At 31.6% G+C, this 21,589-nt stretch overlaps 1 protein-coding gene across 1 annotated transcript in view; it reads left to right on the plus strand.

The window, feature by feature from the left end:
• The first annotated feature begins 15,020 nt into the window (after positions 1 to 15,020).
• The window catches only part of LOC139510092 (uncharacterized), an 84,050-nt gene continuing 77,481 nt past the window's right edge, over positions 15,021 to 21,589 (plus strand). Inside the window, exon 1 of the mRNA XM_071296341.1 lies at positions 15,021 to 15,191. The gene's annotated coding sequence lies outside the window, so the exon portion shown is untranslated. The remainder of the gene's footprint in view (positions 15,192 to 21,589) is intronic.

Here is a 21,589-nt window from a genome sequence, read left to right on the forward strand (position 1 = left end):
TGCTTTCAAAGGTAAAATGGTGTGAACTTAATGATTTATTTGGTAATAATGTTGTAACATATGTTCCGTAAATGTTTTTACATTATTATTAATAAAAGAATTGTTAATGTTTAAATATATATTAATATGCAATTTAAAGGGAAAAAATCGGATGAGTCATTTTTTTTATTGTTTGCTAAAAATGATCTATGTTATATTCAATATCAATGTCATGCAAGTTTGATTTGATTTTTAAAACATGTTAAATTGATAAAATTAAAAAAAAAGTACAACTAGGAAGATAGTGCATTTAACTTGAACAACCGGAACGTTGTCTTGGAAATGATTAAGACAGTGCATTTGAACATGTACAACGAGAGTTCTAACGTTACATATATCAACACAGCATATGTAAAACGAGAATGCTAGCACAACATTGACCATTATCATCAAACATTTGAACAGATGCAACATGAATGCTAACGTCACAATGAAAAAGAAATACATTTCCTCACGTACAACAGGAATAGTAGTTTTGTATGATTTTTTTTATTTTTTTTTTATATTTTTCGGAGTTTAGTATAACGTCTATTATCACTAAACTAGTATACATTTTGTTTAGGGGTCAGCTAAAGCACGCCTCCGGGTGCGGGATTTTCTCGATGCATTGAGGACACATTGGTGGACTGCGGCTCTTTGGTCGGGTTGTTGTCTCTTTGATTGCCCATTTTCATTCTTAATTTTAGCATTGCAAGAATTAAAACAGAACATTTCAGCATGTGCAACGGGAATACAACCATTACAATTATCAAGACAATAAATTTATAAAAACGTTCAACCGAAAAGCTAACATTAATTGCAATTATAGAAACAATCGTAAGAGCAGGTATAACGTGAATACTATAATATAAATTATCAAGACATCACAGCGAGAAGGCTATCATACCATCATAACATTTATTAATTTTAACTTCATAAACAACCAAATCGTAAATGAAATTGAGTTATCATCAAACATGGAAAACTTTCCCTTGATCCATGAACTACATCAAAGGACCCAGTAACGAAAGATGTCAAATTCGTCTGTAAAAACTGATATATGACAATTAAGAAAGAAAAATAAAATCACAAGAATTAATAAAACAGCTTAAATATTGCCTCATCTTCAAACATGTGAAACAAATTTCCCTTTTAATGTATTTTTACAATTTGCAATAGTGCAATATAAAATCAGCATCTGACCCCGAATAAAGTAAAAGTTTTGTTAGGATTAATAAACGCAGAAACGGACACTGGACCTGCGGATATGGGTATTCTCCAAAAACAATTTAAACACGAGAAAGCAACTTTTAAAACACTTATAAAAGAGGGGCGAAAGATACCAGCGGGACAGACAAACTCATAGATCAAAAATAAACTGACAATGCCATGGCTAAAAAGGAAAAAAGACAAACAGACAAATAAAAGTACACAAGACACAACATAGAAAACCAAAGACTAAGCAACACTAACCCCACCAAAATCTGGGGTTGATCTGGGTGTTGTAAATTAGACTGTGTAAGATTTGATAAATATTTATGTGAATATTTATCACTTGTCTTTTTATTAATACTTAATTCTCACCATTCCACCTTTTTTCATATTTATCTGATAATAAAGCAATAGTTTTAAAATTAAACACTAAAAGACATGAATGCATAAGTAGATTCATTACGTTCGAATAAAATTATGCATAAGAAAATATTTGTTTCTCATAGTAAGAGTCAACCGTGGTTTTTTTTATGACATTTCATGAACAGTATACAAAACAAGGTTAAAAACACACAAAAGAGAATCCATGGAACCTAAACGGAATGAATTTAGACTGTCATACTACTGTGGTGTTTAGCTTGCTATAAAACTAGGTCTAACCCACCATTGTATACGTAAAAAATATGACAATTGTTATCTATTCGTTTGATGTGTTTGAACTTTTGATCGGTTAACTAATTCATGATGGTGACATTATCGACACAACATGTTAGTTTCTATGTTGTGTCTTGTGTACTTTTATTTGTCTGTTTGTCTAATATCCTTTTTAGCCATAGCGTCAGTTTATTTTCGATTTATGAGTGTCCCTCTGGTATCTTTTGCCCCTCTTTTAAAATTCAATATGTGCTGAATTCATCTTTTTACCTTATATGCCCATAGATAAACACCACCAATGTAAATGAAGTCCAACTATTCTGTACAAGCACACTCGAAACATATCAATTGAGCTATATAAACACTCTACGAAATCGTTACATTGTAATACAAACTAGTTCATGTCGTAAATTTTTGTCAATATCAAGACATCGAATCCAAATATTATAAAGACGTATAATTTTATACGACAGACGTGATTTTCTACTACAAAAACTCTACAGTGACCACTGAAAAAAGAAAGTAAAAAGATAAATCAAGTTCAAAGTTAAGGACAATTCAGGATAAAAAAAAATCCAAATACTTTTGCCACATACGGCAAAGTATATCTATACCTATACCAGAGGGAAATCTGTTTCTTCGAACAATGCAAATTTTGTGAAAGTTCATTTATAAATTTTACCTGATCAATGATACGCCATGTCAACAAATAGTACCTGACCACTGACTTGGTGAAAAAAATCGAAGAGGAAACATCCAGCAGCAGTATTTTATCACAAACGTTGATAATTGTTTTGGAAGTATTTTTCACATGCAATAACTTAATAAAAATTGGTATGTAACATTCAACCTTTTTACGGCACTATTGTTTTATATGGTAATAGTTATCAATGGTACCAGGTAATAAAATTGTAAGCACTTTAGCTTCGTATTGGTTCAATCATTGCCGTTATTCTTTTATAGATGTTAACATAAATGTATAGTATCTCTTCGGACAAAAGAAAGAAGTGTGATAAGAGCCATTATTTGTCCTATGAAATTACAGAAATTCTAATTGCATTTTTATTGATAAATGACGTTGCTTAATTCTCTGTCATTTCGTGTTTGATGGCAAGTTTTCTCACTGGAAATTGTAAACCATATAGTCTTATTTATATTTTTAATTATCTGGATACTTTTGTACCGAAAAGTAAAAGAGGGCCGAAAGATACCAGAGGAACAGTCAAACTGATAAATCGAAAATTTACTGACAACACCACGGTTAAAAATGAAAAAGACAAACAGACAAATAATAGTACACAGAAATAACACAGAAAACTAAAGACTGAGCAACCTGTGGTTAAATTTGATTTGATATTCATGTTGATTTTAGTTTTACATATTTGACATAAAATAAGGAGATAACTGTATTGTATTTAAAGACAATAACAATCAAAACCAAGGAGTAAACAAATACTCACAAAACCAAAGGACATTTACATAAACAGTTATAAATAATGAATAAGAAACAACACGACCTCCACTAAAAACCAAGAGTGAAATCAGGTGCTCCGGAAGGGTAAGCATTTCCTGCACCGTATACGGCACCCATCGTGGTATTTCTTTGTTCAGTTCGGTAATGCGGGAAGGTTATTATGACTGAGGAAGAATATCAGATACGATTTCTGACACACTTTTGTCATAATGGCCGATCAGCTCATGATGGCGACCGTAAAATTCCTTTAAGCTCCGACTGCTTCCCTGACTTCAATTGTTGATTTGATAGTCGCCAGTAAACTCATTTCCAAATTGAAGCCGTTGGAGCTTAAAATACAATACAGCTATCTCCATTATAATGAAACTTACACAAAACAACGTCGAATCATACATTTAAAATTTGTCATACGTCGTCAGCACATGTGCGTATGCTTTTTTGGCATAAATTGTGAACTGATGCCATGAAAATTGGTGACGTTAACAATCAAAATGAACGTTACAAACGATGTTGCATTATAATTACCTTTTCACGACGGTCTTTGATTTAAATTGTTGTGTTTTGTATTATGTTTTTTTCTCTCCAATTTTAGCCATTTCGTTGTCAATTTATTTTCGTTTTATGAGTTTAATTTCCTTTTGTCATCTTTTGACTCTCATTTGTCTTTAGTAAAAATATATTTGACAAAAAGTTTCATACAAAATATTTTACAAAAATCAGTAAAACATTTTCAGCAATGATCTCTTTCAGGCAAACTGCTTCTAATATCTGCATATGAACGACATTATCAATAGTGGTTTACAATAACTGTAAAAAGTTATAATATAAAAAAAAGAAGATGTGGTATGATTGCCAATGAGACAACTATCCAAAAAAAGACCAACATGACACAGACATTAACAACTATAGGTGTATAAGCCCTAATGACAGTATGCAACACAATAATAGATAAAGAGCTGCACCATAAATGCATTTTACGCCCATCGCTTTTTAATCAAATAAAAATCCACAACTACTGACGCTTATGAACATCTGAAGGATAATATTTTAAAGATTTATGATATTATTATGCTTTTTCGCCAAATCCTTACTTTACCTTTTCCTGTACCTTTATGTACAGCTAGATATTGGTATATTCTGCTGTGCTATGACATGCAATGTTGGTATGAAGAAATGAAAATTAGTGAGATAATTAAGAAGATTCTGAATTATTTGCACGCATGAATGTTTCATCAAGGTGACTTGTTAGGATTACATTCATGTATAGTTTCAATGCAGAGGGCAAGCGTTTCAAGAAGAATTTCAAAAGATCAAGAGTATAAATAGACAAGAAGCCTGCTAAAATATGCATTCAATCTAATTTTCAAAAACGTTCATCTTGAAAATTAAACAAGATAGTCCACGTTTTGTTGAAAGAAAACAAATATTTAAAGTATGACAGTTTATAAAAAAAATTACCACAACGCAGAAAATCATTAAATTATGTTGAGAACACTTATGTATACTTGTTATCTATTTCATTAAGTACTGTAGTACATTTCCTTCAATAGCTCAAAGTAAATTAACAGATTTTTTACGTTTACGTATACCTACAAGTGTGTGTTATGTGGGTGCATGCATCGATAAGTGACGGAAAAAAACCTTTTAATTAGTTTTAAATTGTAATCAAATATTTAATCAGCTGTCCTATCTTATTTATAAATCAGTAAATCATAGAAGAGCACAGGCTGTTGTATATATAAAATCGATAAAACATGCAATTCTCTTAATTATCTTACTAATTGATTAACATTGTAGCCAAAGTAAATAAACATTCAATGTTTTAAAGTTTTTTAGACTCCGTTTTCAATCCGTTTCCTTTCGAAAAAATACGATTGTCACGCATTGGGTATATAAATTTTGTTACTATGACTTCCTCTGGTTGATAACAATTAACAAAAATGCCATGCGCTTAATTTGATACGAGTATAATTTGGATTCGTTTTCATAAGACATAAACGCAAATAAAAATAGAAGGATCGTCAAAAATAGTTGAAAAACGTTTAAAACCGGAATTCCGACATGTCTAGTTTTTGTGATTTGTGCTGCTTTGATGATTTCTCAATAAATGTTACCCCTGTTTCATTTCACAAATGAGATCAATCAGATATTATTTGAAGTATAAAAAAAGGTATACGGCGACAGTTAAAAGAGAGGTAAATGAAAACAAAGGGGTATTCAAACACAAAAGTTAAAACAAACTGACCATGCAATACATTGACAAAAAAACCCTGAAACGACAGAAAAACAAACAGTTGCATACAAAACATAAAAAAAAATTAAAAAAATCGAAAACCCCAAATCCTACACCCACTTCCATAGTTAAACAGGAACTGCTAACCTGCTTGTTTTCCTTATTTAGGTAGCTTTGCTCAGTAAATGTGTTTCAATCGATTAGGTCACATCTAATTCATTTCACTTGAAAGGATGTTCTTGGTCAGCTCCACTTTACCCGCTATCTTCAATGTTGGTTTACTGAGAAATGGATTAACGACACACTACTTTCGATGACAGAAACCAATCTAAAGTACAGTACGTTTATAAACTTGTTGTTTTGCGTAATAACCGCATCAGTATATGGGCTGTAATACCCATTATGGGGGATATATTATGACAACTAACGTCCGAGGGTATGCATCTTAGGCGTTGGATAATGGAACACCATTTCCCTGTATTATGACACTGGTCCTGATAAAGATTCCTGTCATCGTCATAACAATGTCCGAGACTCATCGACCAGTACTCCATCATCATGGTTAGCGGGCTGATAAGCTGACCAACTCGGCACTGAAAGCAGCCGCTGTGAAGGTAGTTAACAATACCAAAATAGTCAACATACCAAAAAGATCTTACCAAAACCAAAACGGTGGCCGTCCTTTCCAATTTTCCATCGTCACGCATGAAAATATTTCAACGCTCACCAAACGCCTTAGGGCATGCACCGATACGACCGTGCGAGAGCTTTAAAGCCAGCAAAGGTAGTTAAACACTTCCATCATCATTAATGTGATTGTGTAATTGGAAATTTGTTAATTATTGCTGTTTTTATTTTTACCATAGTATTTTCTATCCATCTTTGACGGACCTACAATAATACCCTAACATATCCTTAAATAAAATTTCAATGAGAAATAAGCCTTCTGGACGATTTTAAGTTTGAATTACTACAAAGCGATCTACCTACTGTTTAGGTTATATATGAAAGCCAGTATTAGTAACTACGACCTACCCATACAGATACAGAATATCAAATGATCTGTTGTTCATTTTTGTCTTTATGTTGCTGTGTCTTTGACACACTTCTCACATCTTCTTTTTGGTTTGGTTTGGTTATTCGTTGAAGGCAAAAACACTTAAGTTGATAGGCAGAAATTAAATCATTTTTGTTTTATTATTTATTAGATTCTGTCAATTTCATGTTATATACTGAACCTATACATTTCAATAGTTTGTCTAGACTCAGTCCTCAACGACTCGGCTTATTGTTGTTTAGAATTACCGCTATGTAATCACGATGTCTGGGGTTGGTAAATTCAATTCATGTTTATAGCTGTAAAAATGTGTGATCGATGTAAGTTGAAATCAACCTTGTTTTATTTGATATTATCAATATTCAGTACTGTAATATTATGCAACGACCCTGGTGAATTAGGATGAATAAAACATCAGGGACAATATAAAGCGAAATGTTTATTTTATACTTTATAGTCTATTACAACATCTATGTCTATCATTTTATGTGCACCACAACTAACGATCATAGTAGTGTCACGTAAGCATGTGCAACTGTATAGAGACCGACTCCATATTGCATCGACACATATAAGTTCCAGTATGTATAAAAAGTCAAATCACAAAAATACTGAACTCCGAGGAAAATTCAAAACGGAAAGTTCCTAATCAAATGGCAAAATCAAATGATAAAACACATCAAACGAATGGACAACAACTGCGTTAAATGTGATGGGATCAGTTTACTGGATAATATTTATTTTGTAGAATATTCGTTTATTGAAAGCAGTTGGTTTAGTAAGTTATGATGGGCATATCTCTTTTGTTAAGCTGATGTCGTACATAGTAGTTATTGACATTTACGGCTTCAGTAACAAAGGTATACTCCTAACACAAAAACCAGCTCATGCAGGGACACACAGAAGTCAGAATGACACTACATAAGATTGATGGTCAACCTTATAATAAAATAAATAAAAAGATAAGTTGTGTCTTTGTCTCGACTCACATGCGACAGGTATATGGTGTTACATCTTCAGAACTCAGAATAATCAACTGACCTGTAATTTGACCTGTTGTATACTGTTCCATTTTGTACATTTCGACCTAATCCAGATTTGCACAGAAAGTTAAATAACAACAATGCCGAACTCCAAGAAAAATTCTAAATCGAAAGTCCCTTATCAAATGGCAAAATCAAAAGCTCAAACATATCAGACTAATGGAAAACAACAGAAGTCGCTGAACATTTCTATTTGATTTTGAGTTTGATTGACTTGTGTCTCATCCCTTTTGCACATTTACGCAAATAAAATATGTTTAAACTAAACATTTCTATGCATTCGTTCTAGCTCTGTTTAGTGTCCATGTAAAGCAGTCAGATTTTCTTTTAATCTTTACTTGTTTATTCTTAACAGATTTACTAGATTTAAAATTTGGAAAACCACTGTAGTCTCTAATTGAATCCTTACCAGAACAAGATAAATGCAGGATTGTCAACAAACTCAAATTTATATAACGAAATGTGTTAGACCAGTTTAACGAAAACATGTAGTTCGAAGTCCTGATATCCCGTAATCGTTTCTGTTGGTTAGAAAATCAAAATCAACACTTTACAAATTGTATGCGTTAGACGCGCTTTTCTGCATTTTGCTCTTTCAGGAAAGCTCAAAACCAAATATACGAAAGTCAATTAATCTCTACATTAATAAACAAATAATCTAAGAAATTATTTTTTCCTTTATTGATCAGTCTTTAGTTGTCTGTGTTTTGTTTCGTTGCTCAGTCTTTAGATTCTATCTTTTGTTTAGTTGCTCGGTCTTCAATTTTCTATGTTGTATGTTATTGCTCAGTCTTCTGTTTTCTTTGGGTTTTGTTGCTCAGTTTTTGTTGCTCAGTGTATAGTTTTCTTTGTTGTATTTTGTTGTTTAGTCTTTTGTTCGATATGGGTTTTTTTTTATTGCTCAGTGTTTAGTTTTCTTTGGTTTTTTTGTATGTACTGTTGTTTGTCTTTTCTTTTCTTTCTTTTTATTTTATTTTGCCATGGTATTGTCAGTTTGTTTTTGATATATGAGCTTAAATATCCCTTTGGTCCTTTTGTTATCCACGTATGACTGTTGAACAGCGTTATACTACTGTTGCCTTTATTTGAGCCTCTGATAAGAAGAAATATAGGTTAGATATTCGTTCATTACAAAAACACAATCATTCTAGTACATTTCCACTTCCTTTTAATGAAAAAACGAAAGTGTAACAAAAGAACTCAGAATTTATTTCTTATGCTATATTGTACTGGGTATAGCAGCGTGAAGTAATTCAAAAATATATAAATAACTCTATTCAACAGTGTCTTTAGATATAGTTCATGACCGCCCATTATCATAGAAAAATACACTTAATTTATCTATTAACAAAAACGTCAATCAACTTGAAAGAACATATGTTACTATAATTTTAACATTACATCCTTTTTATAGTAATATTAAAGGCGCCCTCACATTGTTTAATTTTATGGTTAATAAATTGAATTGGTTGTACTTTATCTGTTAACAAAGCTCTGACATTTGGCATTTAGCAATAAAATAAATATTTTATTTCCAAGTAAAAATATGTTCCACTTTGACGTCATTTTCTACTTTTCCAACAAAAAGACTGTTTATATTTTATGGAGTAATCTAAATTGTGTTTACAAAACACAAATGTTATTGTTATGAATGTACTATTTTATATTACTTTTCATTCAAAAAAGATAAATTTATGTTGATGAGTTCACCTTGGAAATAATAATTCAGATAAACATGACAAAATCTTAATAATACATACCAAAATATCAAAGTAACATGATAAAATCAAAACATACATGACAAAATCCTAACGACACATACCAAAATTTTAAAGATACATGGCAAAGGAGTAGGTCCGGTAAAGGCTGATTTCGGCCTCAAATTTTAGGTTCATCTGATGAAAGATTTTGGACAATTTTTAAACACTTAGTGTCTACTTTAGTCGAATCAATAAGTATATGTGAAAGATTTTAACTGATTTAGTCACTAAAACGCTTCAATTCAAGCTTAAATATGCCATAATATGTCACTTTTCAGATGTTTTTTTTTTTCAAAAATGAAAGTGGCCGCATTTGTGTTCATTCTCAACCTTTGTATATGTTATGTATCATCATCAAATACAACTTACATTTAAATATTAAGAATGAACACCAATGCGGCCACTTCCATTTTGAACGGAAAATTAACCAAAATGCAAACATTTCGAGGATTTCAGTAATTCAGCATGACTTAATGATACTAGTACTCGGTATATGTGCATTGTATTGACAAAAACAACCCATATTTATGTAGCAGAAGTATTCTACTTTCCAATAAATAGCTAAAAATTTACATTTTATTAATTTTGTAAAACTGCTATATTTTGGGGCCAAAAAAGGGGTCTTATTGGACCTACTCCTTTTTAAAGATAAATGACAAAATATGTAAGAAAAAAATAAAATACTAAAGAAACATTAAAATGTTAAAGATACCGAACAAAAAACTAAAAATATATTGCTAAAAACTAATGATACATAAAACATTGTAAGACGTCAGACGCGCGATTCTACGTTAGAGTCAATGTTAATCTGGCCATCTTGCTTCAAATCTTTTGGTCGTTTATGGGTAAATTAAACATACATAAATAAAATTCAAAAATGCAGAAAGCAATGAATGAGGTTGTTGAATTTTATATATGCCTTTTTGTGCTTCTTTGATAAATATTTGTCTGTTTTAATTGTGATTAAGATACTTGTGGTACTTGTACATCCTGTCATTATTGTTTATGATATTCTCGTAGTTTTGTCTTTCATTTTTTCTGATGTGCTTTGTCTATTTTTTCGTTATGATTCTTTAAAAAAAACAATTAATACTAAAGATACATTATAAATAAATGAATTGATAAGAAGTATGCGCCTCTTTTAATTGTGTACTGTCATTCAATATAGCATTCCACAAAGCAAACAAACCAAGCCAATACACCTACTAATAATTGTGAAATAAGCATGCGAAATTTCAATCAAACAATAAAATGTTTTTTTATTTTTGTCACTTGATGTTATGGAACAAACGTACCAACAACTAACCAACCTTTTGATATTCTTGTGCAGGTAGATCCAGAACTGCACTTCATTGATGTGTCGAGTCATTAATTGATTAAAGTCAAACTTTTGAGATGACCTCTTTTTGAATGTCTCACTCTCGGTTATCAACTTTCACTTGTCAATTGTAAACATGTGCATGAACTGTTACTTATTCACCATTTTTTTCATTTGTTTTACAACCCATTTGAAACGATAACAAAAACCTTCCATCTATGTCCTGTATGATTACCCCCGTTGAAACTTCTTTTCTGTATTTTGAAAAAACAACAATATCTTATGTAATTTGCGATTTATGTGACAATAAGCATGAAATATCAATCTAAAAATTGATAAAAAAGCAGCATAGAAAATAAGAAATAGATATATGTATACTAATAAGTAGATATATGTTCACATAATACAACTTCATCAACAATCATTTTTCTCTTCAGTTTCTTGTGAACTTGTCTGTCGTTTACACTTCGTGTTTATGCCACGGCGTGCATTTTAATTTGTACTTTTGAGGTATATCGAAGAAAGCAGTCATAGTGTCTTTAAATCGCCTTTGCCTGTAAGTCAAATAATTGAGCACCCTCTATCTACTTACTTTTTTTAGAGTGATCGAGGTGGGCTTGATAACATAACTGGATTACATGAAAAAATTTTACTGAAAGGATTTTGTAAACATTTTGTTATACCGGTATCAGCTTCCAAATTCACCTTCAAAAGGAACACAATCCAGTCCTAAGTGTATGGTAATTATACAAAAAGAAATATGAGGAAGAGGTTGAATGCAAATTAATTATCTCTGGCGTAGATTTTGTTCAGTTGATACCATCCCGGATAAACGATGAAAGATAGAATAACAAAATTGATTTATCAAAGCATTAATCTGTACAGAGGTAGAAAGCAATAGATAGGCTGGTATGCTGGCGATCACAGTGTATAAACTGTTATAAAAGAAGGACGAAAGATACCATAGGGACAGTCAAACTCATAAATCGAAAATAAACTGACAACGCCATGGCTAAAAATGAAAAAGACAAACAAACAATAGTACACATGACACAACATAGAAAACTAAAGAATAAGCAACACGAACCCCACCAAAACTAGGGGTGATCTCAGGTGCTCCGGAAGGGTAAGCAGATCCTGCTCCACATGTGTCACTCGTCGTGTTGCTCATGTTAGAACCTACCGAATTAGACTACTTACCGGATTTGTTATAGCATGAGTAACACGAAGGGTGTCACATGTGGATCAGGATCTGCTTACCCTTGTCAGTCTATTTTCGATTTATGAGTGTGACTATCCCTCTGCTATCTTTCGTCCTTCTTTTATAACAAAATCCGGTAAATAGTCTAATACGGTAGGTCACATTCATGAAAGGGAAGGGGATTGTAGTTACGACGTAAGGAACATATCCGATATCATCTGAGAAACGGTTACTCCATAACGGTCAACCAACTCGTGATGGCGTCCGTACAATTTACGAAGGGATGATTTCAACTTCACCATTTGGAACTTTTGGTTTAATAGCTTCCGTGTGAGCAGCAACCCTCTATATCGAAAATTATGATAGGTAATACAAGCACGGGAATACCGTATCAATTTGGAGATATATATCCCGTATGCAGGAGCTGCTGGAATGTTGCTACTTAGAAATGGAAAGTTCACAATTGGAAAGCTGAAATCGGCTCTTTTGTCGAAAAGTATTGTTTTCAACCGACCTTCATTGTCAATTTTTAGTTGTAAGTCAAGATATGAGGCCGACTTAACTGTATCTGTTGTATCCTTTATTTCTAGTTTAATGGGATAGATACGTTCAACATAGTCACTTGTTAACTTCTACGAGCCAGAACAAAAATGTTGAAGAAAAGATCTGGTAAATGTCCCCATTAAAGTACATTATCAACAATCTATAGATATTTAAAGATTTGTGTATATAGGTAAATAACTTGTTGTTAAAGAAACGTTTTATTATGCAATAAGAATTAATAAGACTTTGAATATATTGTGATTTAATGTCTTCAATTATCGTAAATCAAACAAACCAAATGCCGGAAGAAAAAAAATGAAATTTGGAAGATATTTTCTTCATCAAAATGCACTATTTAAAACAATATAAACAAATCATCCAAAGTCATGTAATGCAATTCACCAAAACATAAGACATGTATATGATATTTTTTGTTTTCTTGCCTTTCATATTTATTATTGTGCTTTGTCTTTATACCTTTTTATGTTTCTCTGGTACATATTTGTTTGTTTTAAAAGTGATTAAGATTATAACACGATGTTGACTGCTGTTCCCCTATTTTGACTTGTTTTTTACCTATAATGTCTTGTTCATAAATAAAGGCAAAGGTTTAGTCAGCTATAAAACCAGGTTAAATCCACCATTTCGGCATAAGAAATTGCCTGTACTAAGTCAGGAATATGACGATGACAGTTGTTATCCATATGTTCGATGTGTTTGAGTTTTTGAATTTGCCATTTGATTAGGTACTTTCTGTTAAGCCACCCATATGATTATATTTCATTCGGGATCTTCAAATCGGGATATGGTTGTTTATGAATAAAGGCAACAGTCTTATACAGCTGTTCAAAATTCATAAATCGATAGAGAAAAAACTAATCGGGGTTACAAACTAAAACTGAGGGAAACGTATCAAATATAAGAGAACTACGACACAACAGAGACACATGTCTCTGTTGTATAATTGTATAATTTATCCTATGAATAGAAATATCTTTTTTTAGTTTCAGAAGATAAACACAAACGAATTTTTATAAAAACAAAAACCATTTGAAATATCTTGCTGTATATTGATCTTATTCACGTGATCTTGAAATGTTGTAGAACCGGTAATGTACAGTTCCAAGATAAGATAAATGTCTTTATAATTCATTTAGCCTATGGTAGCTATAATTTGTATGGTGCTTTTTTTTTTACCATACGAATTTTCTTCAATCATGTTCTTATTCTTTTTGTTTAATTTCTTTTTCGAGTCTTAAAGGATGGAGTTTTGAATTCTATGTGTACGACCTCGCATTTTTATACTGACAGACAAACATAGAAACAACAGTTCACAAAACACAACTATAAAAAAAGACTGAGCCACGAAGCACACCAAAAACGGTAGGTTATCTCGGGTGCTCCTTAGGCGACAGCAGATCCTGCTCCATATAGGTCAAACGTCGTATTGCTCATATAAGTATAAATCCGGTAATATGTAATTTGGTAAGTCAAGTGAGAATGTATTTGAAGAAAAAAAAGGAAACATTTTATTCAATTGTTCTTAAATTGCATAACACATTTGCAACTGGACGTTTGCCAAATACAGAAAAATTAAAAAAGAAAAACAATATGCTTTATTTTAATTTAACTCTTTGGCAATTTTTATGGCCACTCTTTTTACCGATTGTGTCTGTTTGTTTTGTTCACGCATAATTATCAATATTATTAAATTTAACGCGACTGTCGTACAAATGAGAGGTTTAGCGCTGTAAAACCAGGTTCAATCCACCATTTTCTACATTTGAAAATGCCTGTACCAAGTCCGGAATATGACAGTTGTTGTTCATTCGTTTTTGATGTGTTTTGTCATTTGGTTTTGCCATGTGATTAGGGACTTTCCGAATGAATTTTTCTCGGAGTTCAGTATTTTTGTGATTTTACTTTTTGATTTAGATTAGAGGAAATTACAGATGAATGTCGGTGTTACCCTTTCTGGACCTATGAAAGTGTAATGTCCAGCACCAATCAGGAATATGTTAGTTGTTATCTACAGTCAGTTTAAATGTTCAATGTATGTTGGCGTTTGATTTTATTGAATTCCAGTGTTTCTGTTGCTCTATTGTTTTCCTTTATAGTTGTTATGTCGCCCTCGGTTTAAATTTGTTGCCAGGATTTGATTTCCTTAATCGAATTATGACTATTGAACAGGAGTATTCTACTGTTGCCTTACTCAGTTAAAATGCAATTCAAAATTTGCATTCACAAACAAGTATGCCAGAGATTGCATCCTTTATTTTTTAAGAGGATGATTAACATAGTAAGGTAACTTGATATAGATTATAGTGACGGACAAAAACAAAAATATAGACAGTATTAGACAATTTCTCTTTGTTTATTTTTTTTTTCTATACTGGCTATATAGATATACTAGTAAGTTTATGTATGTGCTATAGAAAAAAGACAGGGAAATACACGAAGATCAAATAAGCTCCTCCCTATTTTATGAAAAGCATGCGTATCATCTCAGTAGATATTTTTAAAGCATCTCTAAGCAGATTGATGAGAACACAGCTGTCGTTCATTGTATACTTTAATGTATATAACGAAAATTAATAATATATTTTATTAAGTTTGTCGATACCCCAGGAGATTACTGTAACGGGGTTATTATTGAGGATAATCATTAGACAGGACAGGTAATAAGTTATATGCATTTGCTTATAGGTTATAAATTGTTTTCACTTTCAGATTTTAACTTATTCAGGTGCGAAAAGTTTGGGCCCTGTCGTTAAACATTGCTATATGTTTGCATATATCGGAAAAATTACAACAGTAGAAAGTATTTATAAAAAAATTTGCAACCCTTTAGCTTATAGTCCAAATGTCAGAAATATCACCTTTTATAAGCAAGGTTAATAATATATTTCGAGGGAAAAATCCTAATTCTTTTCAACGAAGCTTATTACTGCTGCATTTCATGCTGAATGGTGACAATATTCATTGAAATGACAGTTGTTTGATTTTGTAAATCTATTTTGAGCTCAAAGACGTTAGCATACGTATGTTTTTGTTTGATTTTGTTGCAGTTCTGTGTTTCTGTTGTTCCATTATTTTCCTCTTAAAAATTGATGTAAGGATGTTTCCGTTGGTATTAGTTGGTAAACCGAATTTATTTTCGCTTAATCGATTGATGACTATTGAACAGCGGTATACTAATGTTGCCTTTACTTTTATACAACAATATGGAAACAGAATAACTATCTTTTGATAAGCATTGATCAGGCTCACAATAGAAATTTCTACTAGGTTAGAGTTAAGGATTGCAAATTGTAATTTTTCTTAGAAAATAACACAATGTTAGTTTAGTCAGTTAGACATGTCCTCTGATGCCTATCTGTACTTGTTGACATTTATTAAACTCAGTTCTACTAAAACCATGATTTCTGCATTGTATAAATTGCATAGGAATTATTCCGATTTAGAATATGAAATACACCTTTTCACATTCACGTTTATAGATGGATTTCAGGGAAGAGGAAAGGCGAAGGATAAATAAGGCAAATGTATATTTAAGATGTATTTCGCCTTCTTCGCAGTCGAATTTTTAGATTGAATATATATATAAGTTAATGTTCTTAAGAATAAACAATATTCCGGATTTTTTTAAATGTTATCTTAAGACTAGTTTGGTGTAAACAGTTAAAATAATATTCTGAATTTACATAAAAAATTCTCATTAAAGATAAAAAGGTTCATAGTATTTAAAAAGAGTGCCCTTTTAAATAAAAATAAAAAATCCAAAAACTCAAAAGTACGTTTGTCAATTTCAGAAACATATCAACCGGAAATCTTTTGCACAAGTTAGATAAGGCTACCACAACGCCGATGGAAAGCATCTTAAAAACCTCAAACAAAATACAATCCTGCCATTACTTCAACTTATTTATAAAATTATATCAAAAAATTATTTCGATGAATTTTTGTTGGTGATTTCACTAAAAAAAGAGACATATATATCTCCTGTCAGGAATATGATATTTGTTATGTATTAGTTCCGTTGGTTGATATGATTAAGTATTTGATACCGTCAGGTTTTATTGCCTTCGCCATATTTTTATTTACATGGGCGCTATGTATTTTGGTTTGTATTTTCATATCATATAATAGAGCGTGCAATACTTATGATCTAGAATAAGTCGGTTAACTTAAAATGAGCAAATTGATTTTTTTTTCATATTAAATGGTTGTTATTGTCGTTTATAGAGCACCCTATGAAATTGAGAATCAATAACATATCCATCGTACGCTGGCAAACCCTCTGAAGAAACTGAATAAATGCAATAGTTACAGATATATAACCAGTAAATTGTGAAAGTACTTTGAAGTTGATCAAAGCTTGAAATTGATATTTTCCTCGACTACAAGTAGTCTTTATAATGTATTTGCTGCAAACATTTAGTTTGAACCCTTAAAAGTTTAGTAACCTTTCATAACGCATCGTATGGTATGTATCCTAAAGTAACTACTACTCTTCTGTGAAATAAAATGATAAACATATGACTAACCAATAACACGTTTTTCTTGGGATGTGAACAAATGAAAAACAAATGGTAATTTCACTTTATAAGTGTACAAATAAAGCTTACAACAATATATCAATCATAATATGAAGTGTTCAATCAAGACAGTATGATTACTGATAAAAGAGGGACGAAAGATACCAAAGGGACAGTCAAACTCATAAATCTAAAACAAACTGACAACGCCATGGCTAAAAATGAAAAAGACAAACAGAAAAACAATAGTACACATGACACAACATAGAAAACTAAAGAATAAACAACACGAACCCCACCAAAAACTAGGGGTGATCTCAGGTGCTCTGGAAGAGTAAACAGATCCTGCTCCACATGTGGCATCCGTCGTGTTGCTTATGTGATTACAAATCCGGTTAATAGTCTAATTCGGTAGGTCACATTCGTGAAAGGGAAGGGGATTGTAGTTACGACGTAAGGAACATATCCGATATTATATGTGAAGCGGTTATTCCATAACGGTCAACCAACTCGTGATGGCGTCCGTAAAATAGTTTCAGGTCCGTAGCATAAGTTATTTCAATACTACAAATGACTTTAACACCACAATTGATAAAAACTTCATACTGTAAACTTACAATACATGTTTGATCAGGTAGACAATTAAATATTAAAATCGGTGAGCATATCGAAACCTGATTTACAACTTTCACGAAGATAATATCAGAACTCATGATCTGGTTGTCATTATAGTAAAAATGTGATGTTACGCACGATATTGCGAACAGTTGATATAGCCGATATCGATTTCTTTTCATCAGAAATGCTTTTGGTGTTAATATCGACCTGCACTTCTAAGTGTTTGGGGTGAGAAAATACTTTTTGTGTTTTGGCTTTCGAAACTTTTTGTCAAGAATATGTTAGTTGTTAAAAACAAAATCACAAAAACAATGGGCTCCGAGGAAAATTCAAAAAACAGAAAGTCTCTAATCAATTGGCAAAATCTAAAGCTCAACACGTCAAACGAAGAGATAATAACTGTCATATTCCTGACTTGGTACAGACATTTTCTATGTATGTTGGTGTTTGTTTTTGTTTTATTTCATTGTTTCTGTTGTTCTGTTAGTTTTCTCGTATGGTTAATGTGTTCACCTAGGTTTTGTTTGTAACCCTAATTTGTTTTTACTTATATGATGTATGGCTATTGAACAGCGGTATACTACTGATGCCTCTATTCTTTAATTTTGATTTCTGAAGAAGTCGGTGCGACTTCAATTGAATCGAGTTCTACTAAATAATAGAAACTTCTAAATGTTCAATGACTTAGCCAATTTAATTAAGAAAGATGAAAACATTAGTTTATTCATCAGATTTATTTACAGATTTTGTTTTAGATTGAGAAGTCGTCCACTTATTAAAACACAACAATGTTGTCGTAACCATTTTTCAAAATTTCCAGTACTAAGTAAAAAATATGACAGTTGTTACAAGTAGTTCGTTTCTATGTATATTACAATGGAGTTTGTTTTTGTTGTTCTGTTGTTTTTCTATTATAGTTGATATGTTTTTGTAACTCCATTGTTTTCCTATTATAGTTGATGTGTTTCCCTCGGTTTTAGTTTGTAACCATGATTTGTTTCCATTCAATCGATGTATAACTTTTAAAAATTGGTATGCTACTGTTGTCTTTATTATTCAACGCCAACATACATAGAAACGAACTGTCATATTCCTCACTTGGTAAAGGATATGTTCATAAAAACAAGTGGTGGATTGAACCTGGTTTTTAGAAAAACAAAACCGCGCTTTATATATTTATATATTTAATGCGTTTCCCTCAGTTTTAGTTTGTTACCCCGATTTTTTTTTGTCCTTGGATTTATGAGTTTGAACAGCGGTATACTACTGTTGCCTTTATTTATATGGCAATGTTAAAATAAATCCCTAATATAACAACACTATGTGACAGGAAATCATCACAACCAAACGCAAGAACACTAACACAGAGAAACGCACAAATATATGTTATTATAGTCGTTACAACACGTAAACCGCAGAATAACATCAGACGTCTTCCATTTACGAGAGTTCATTCAATTTTTTCAACAAAACTAGTCCAAACAATGATCATGATTATGACGGTATTGAAAGGCTATTTCCAATGAATCCTCTGACGACACCATAACTTCTTGGACTTACACAGTACTCTTACGATGTGAAATGTACAAAAATACAGAATTCAAACCATAAACGATTAGACTTAACACAATATCGAATCAAATCCAAAAGAAAAACATCATAACCACTAGTAAATAAAAACTAAAATTACAAAAAAAATGAACTCCGAGGTAAATTCAAAAAGGAAAATCCCTTATCAAATGGCAAAAAAAAAAGCTCAAACACATGAAACGAATGAATAACAACTGTCATATTTCTGACCTGGTACAGATATTTTCTAATGTAGAAAATGGTGGATTATACCTGGTTTGACAGTTAGATACACCTCTCACTTGTATGACATTATATTGAAAACTGTGTGTGAACAAAACTAACAGATATAATAGATAAATATGTCTAAACACATGATTGTTGGATGTATTAATACCGAGAGATGTCGAATAGCACTACAAATTTACCCTCGGTACAACAGTCATTATCAAAAATAAGTCCCGTTCGGTACTGAACAGACAAACGACACAGATATTGAACCACAATCTAAGACGTGATAAAAGGTGATTAGTTAGTTTACCACAGACACATAGTATAGATCACACAATGCATGATGGTGTCCATAAAATTTACGGAGTGTCAATTTTAATATTCCGCTCATAACCATGCTGGAGAAGTTTCTGCAGAAGAAGCACACAACTGTCCGTAACGTGTGAACATGCAAAAGCATAACATATCAATTGAGATATGTATACACCATATAACGAAGCAAAGGCTATGTTTCTGCTGAGAAATGGGAAGTTGATAATAAGAAGTTGAAATCATCCAGTTTGTCATAGATTTTAGTGAGAAGTCGTGCATCTGTGTTAATATTAAGGAAAAGTTCAAGGTATAAAGTAGTCCTTCGATCGACTATCAGAAGCAACTTTGATTTCAATTTCCCTGGGAGTAATGAGATGCAAGCACTGACTGATATATGGGTAATTTAATTATAGGACAGCATCAATATATCTGAAAGTAAGACTTTTGCAAGGTACTTTTTTCTTTTTCGGCAAAAGAGTTGCACAATTAGTACCAATTACAATACTGTATGTTTGTTTAAATATTAACCTTACCATCTTAACACATATATTGTCGATACAAAAGTCCAGCATTTTGGTAATACCATCGTCAATGTATTTTCTGTGATCAGAGTTGTTCTTCACAAAATAAAAAATATCATTTAAGAATTGAATGCTTCTTTTTGTATCTTCATTGGGGTGTAAAAGTGTTGACCGAAGTACATTTTGTATGAAGCGCGGAAGCTCTACATTTTAAAAATTTGCGCACGGTCAAAGCTTTTACAACCCTATGAATTACAAAAAAGAAGCATTTTATACTTATAATTACATTTTTTAGCTAGGGTCATGAAAAAACGAATTTTATCAATTTTTTTATTTAATTCACATGTTCACTTTATTGTGGGACCTCGTGTTATCATGGATGATAAGTTTTATTGTGTAATGCAATTGCTTAAGGAATAACACGTGATGCGCAGTTGGCCAATCAGAATAACGTATTATAATGAAACATACATCTTATGTAATTTTAACACAATGTAAGACATTTATATCTACGATTCCAATTTTTAAAAAAAATCTGTTTGAAGAGATGGTGGAATCGATCGTTCAATCAAGTATAGGGAATAGTCATATTAAGCGTGAAAGAATCAAAGATCTAAATGTTATGCAAAATTGCAGAGATTGTGATCTAAGATTTAGCAGCAGATCTTTAGATTTTTTTAAAATTCACATCTGATTGGCACCACTGGTTTAATATATATCATCACACAATTTTTGAAAGCTATCTTTTCCTGTAGAAATAATAATAGTTTGCACTTTTAAAAGATGTTTAGTCAATAATTTTGATTTTTGCTACTAGTATGAAAAAGTGTGCGACTATTTTGTATTTTTCAAGTCAAAATACGTAAAAGCACTACATTATGGACCAGAAATCGATTTCATATTTTGTTAATTGAAGTCGCAAATTTTCTTATAAATATGCGTCGAAATTCGACAGAGAGCAATCTTGCAATACATTTACCGTAAGCCGATGTAGTTTTGTTTCACGCGAAGAACTAGATGGTTTTAAGAAATTATCTATTATTTTACTTTTGCTAGTATTATTTACCAAATCAAAATATCCTAAACATCTACTTTTGCATAGGTACTATTTCTGTACTAGAAATATGTAGTACTGAAAATTTACATTTTAATATTTAGTACTATTTCTTTACTTTAAAATTATTGTAATATTTAAGTACCTGTGTTTTACAGTACTTGATTTGTACTTGAAATTTTGGTACAGCAATGATATCAACAGTGATCACAGTATTCCATGTTTGAAAAACA

This window comes from Mytilus edulis, chromosome 2 (assembly GCF_963676685.1).
Source record: "Mytilus edulis chromosome 2, xbMytEdul2.2, whole genome shotgun sequence".
Taxonomy (NCBI): Eukaryota; Metazoa; Mollusca; class Bivalvia; order Mytilida; family Mytilidae; genus Mytilus; species Mytilus edulis.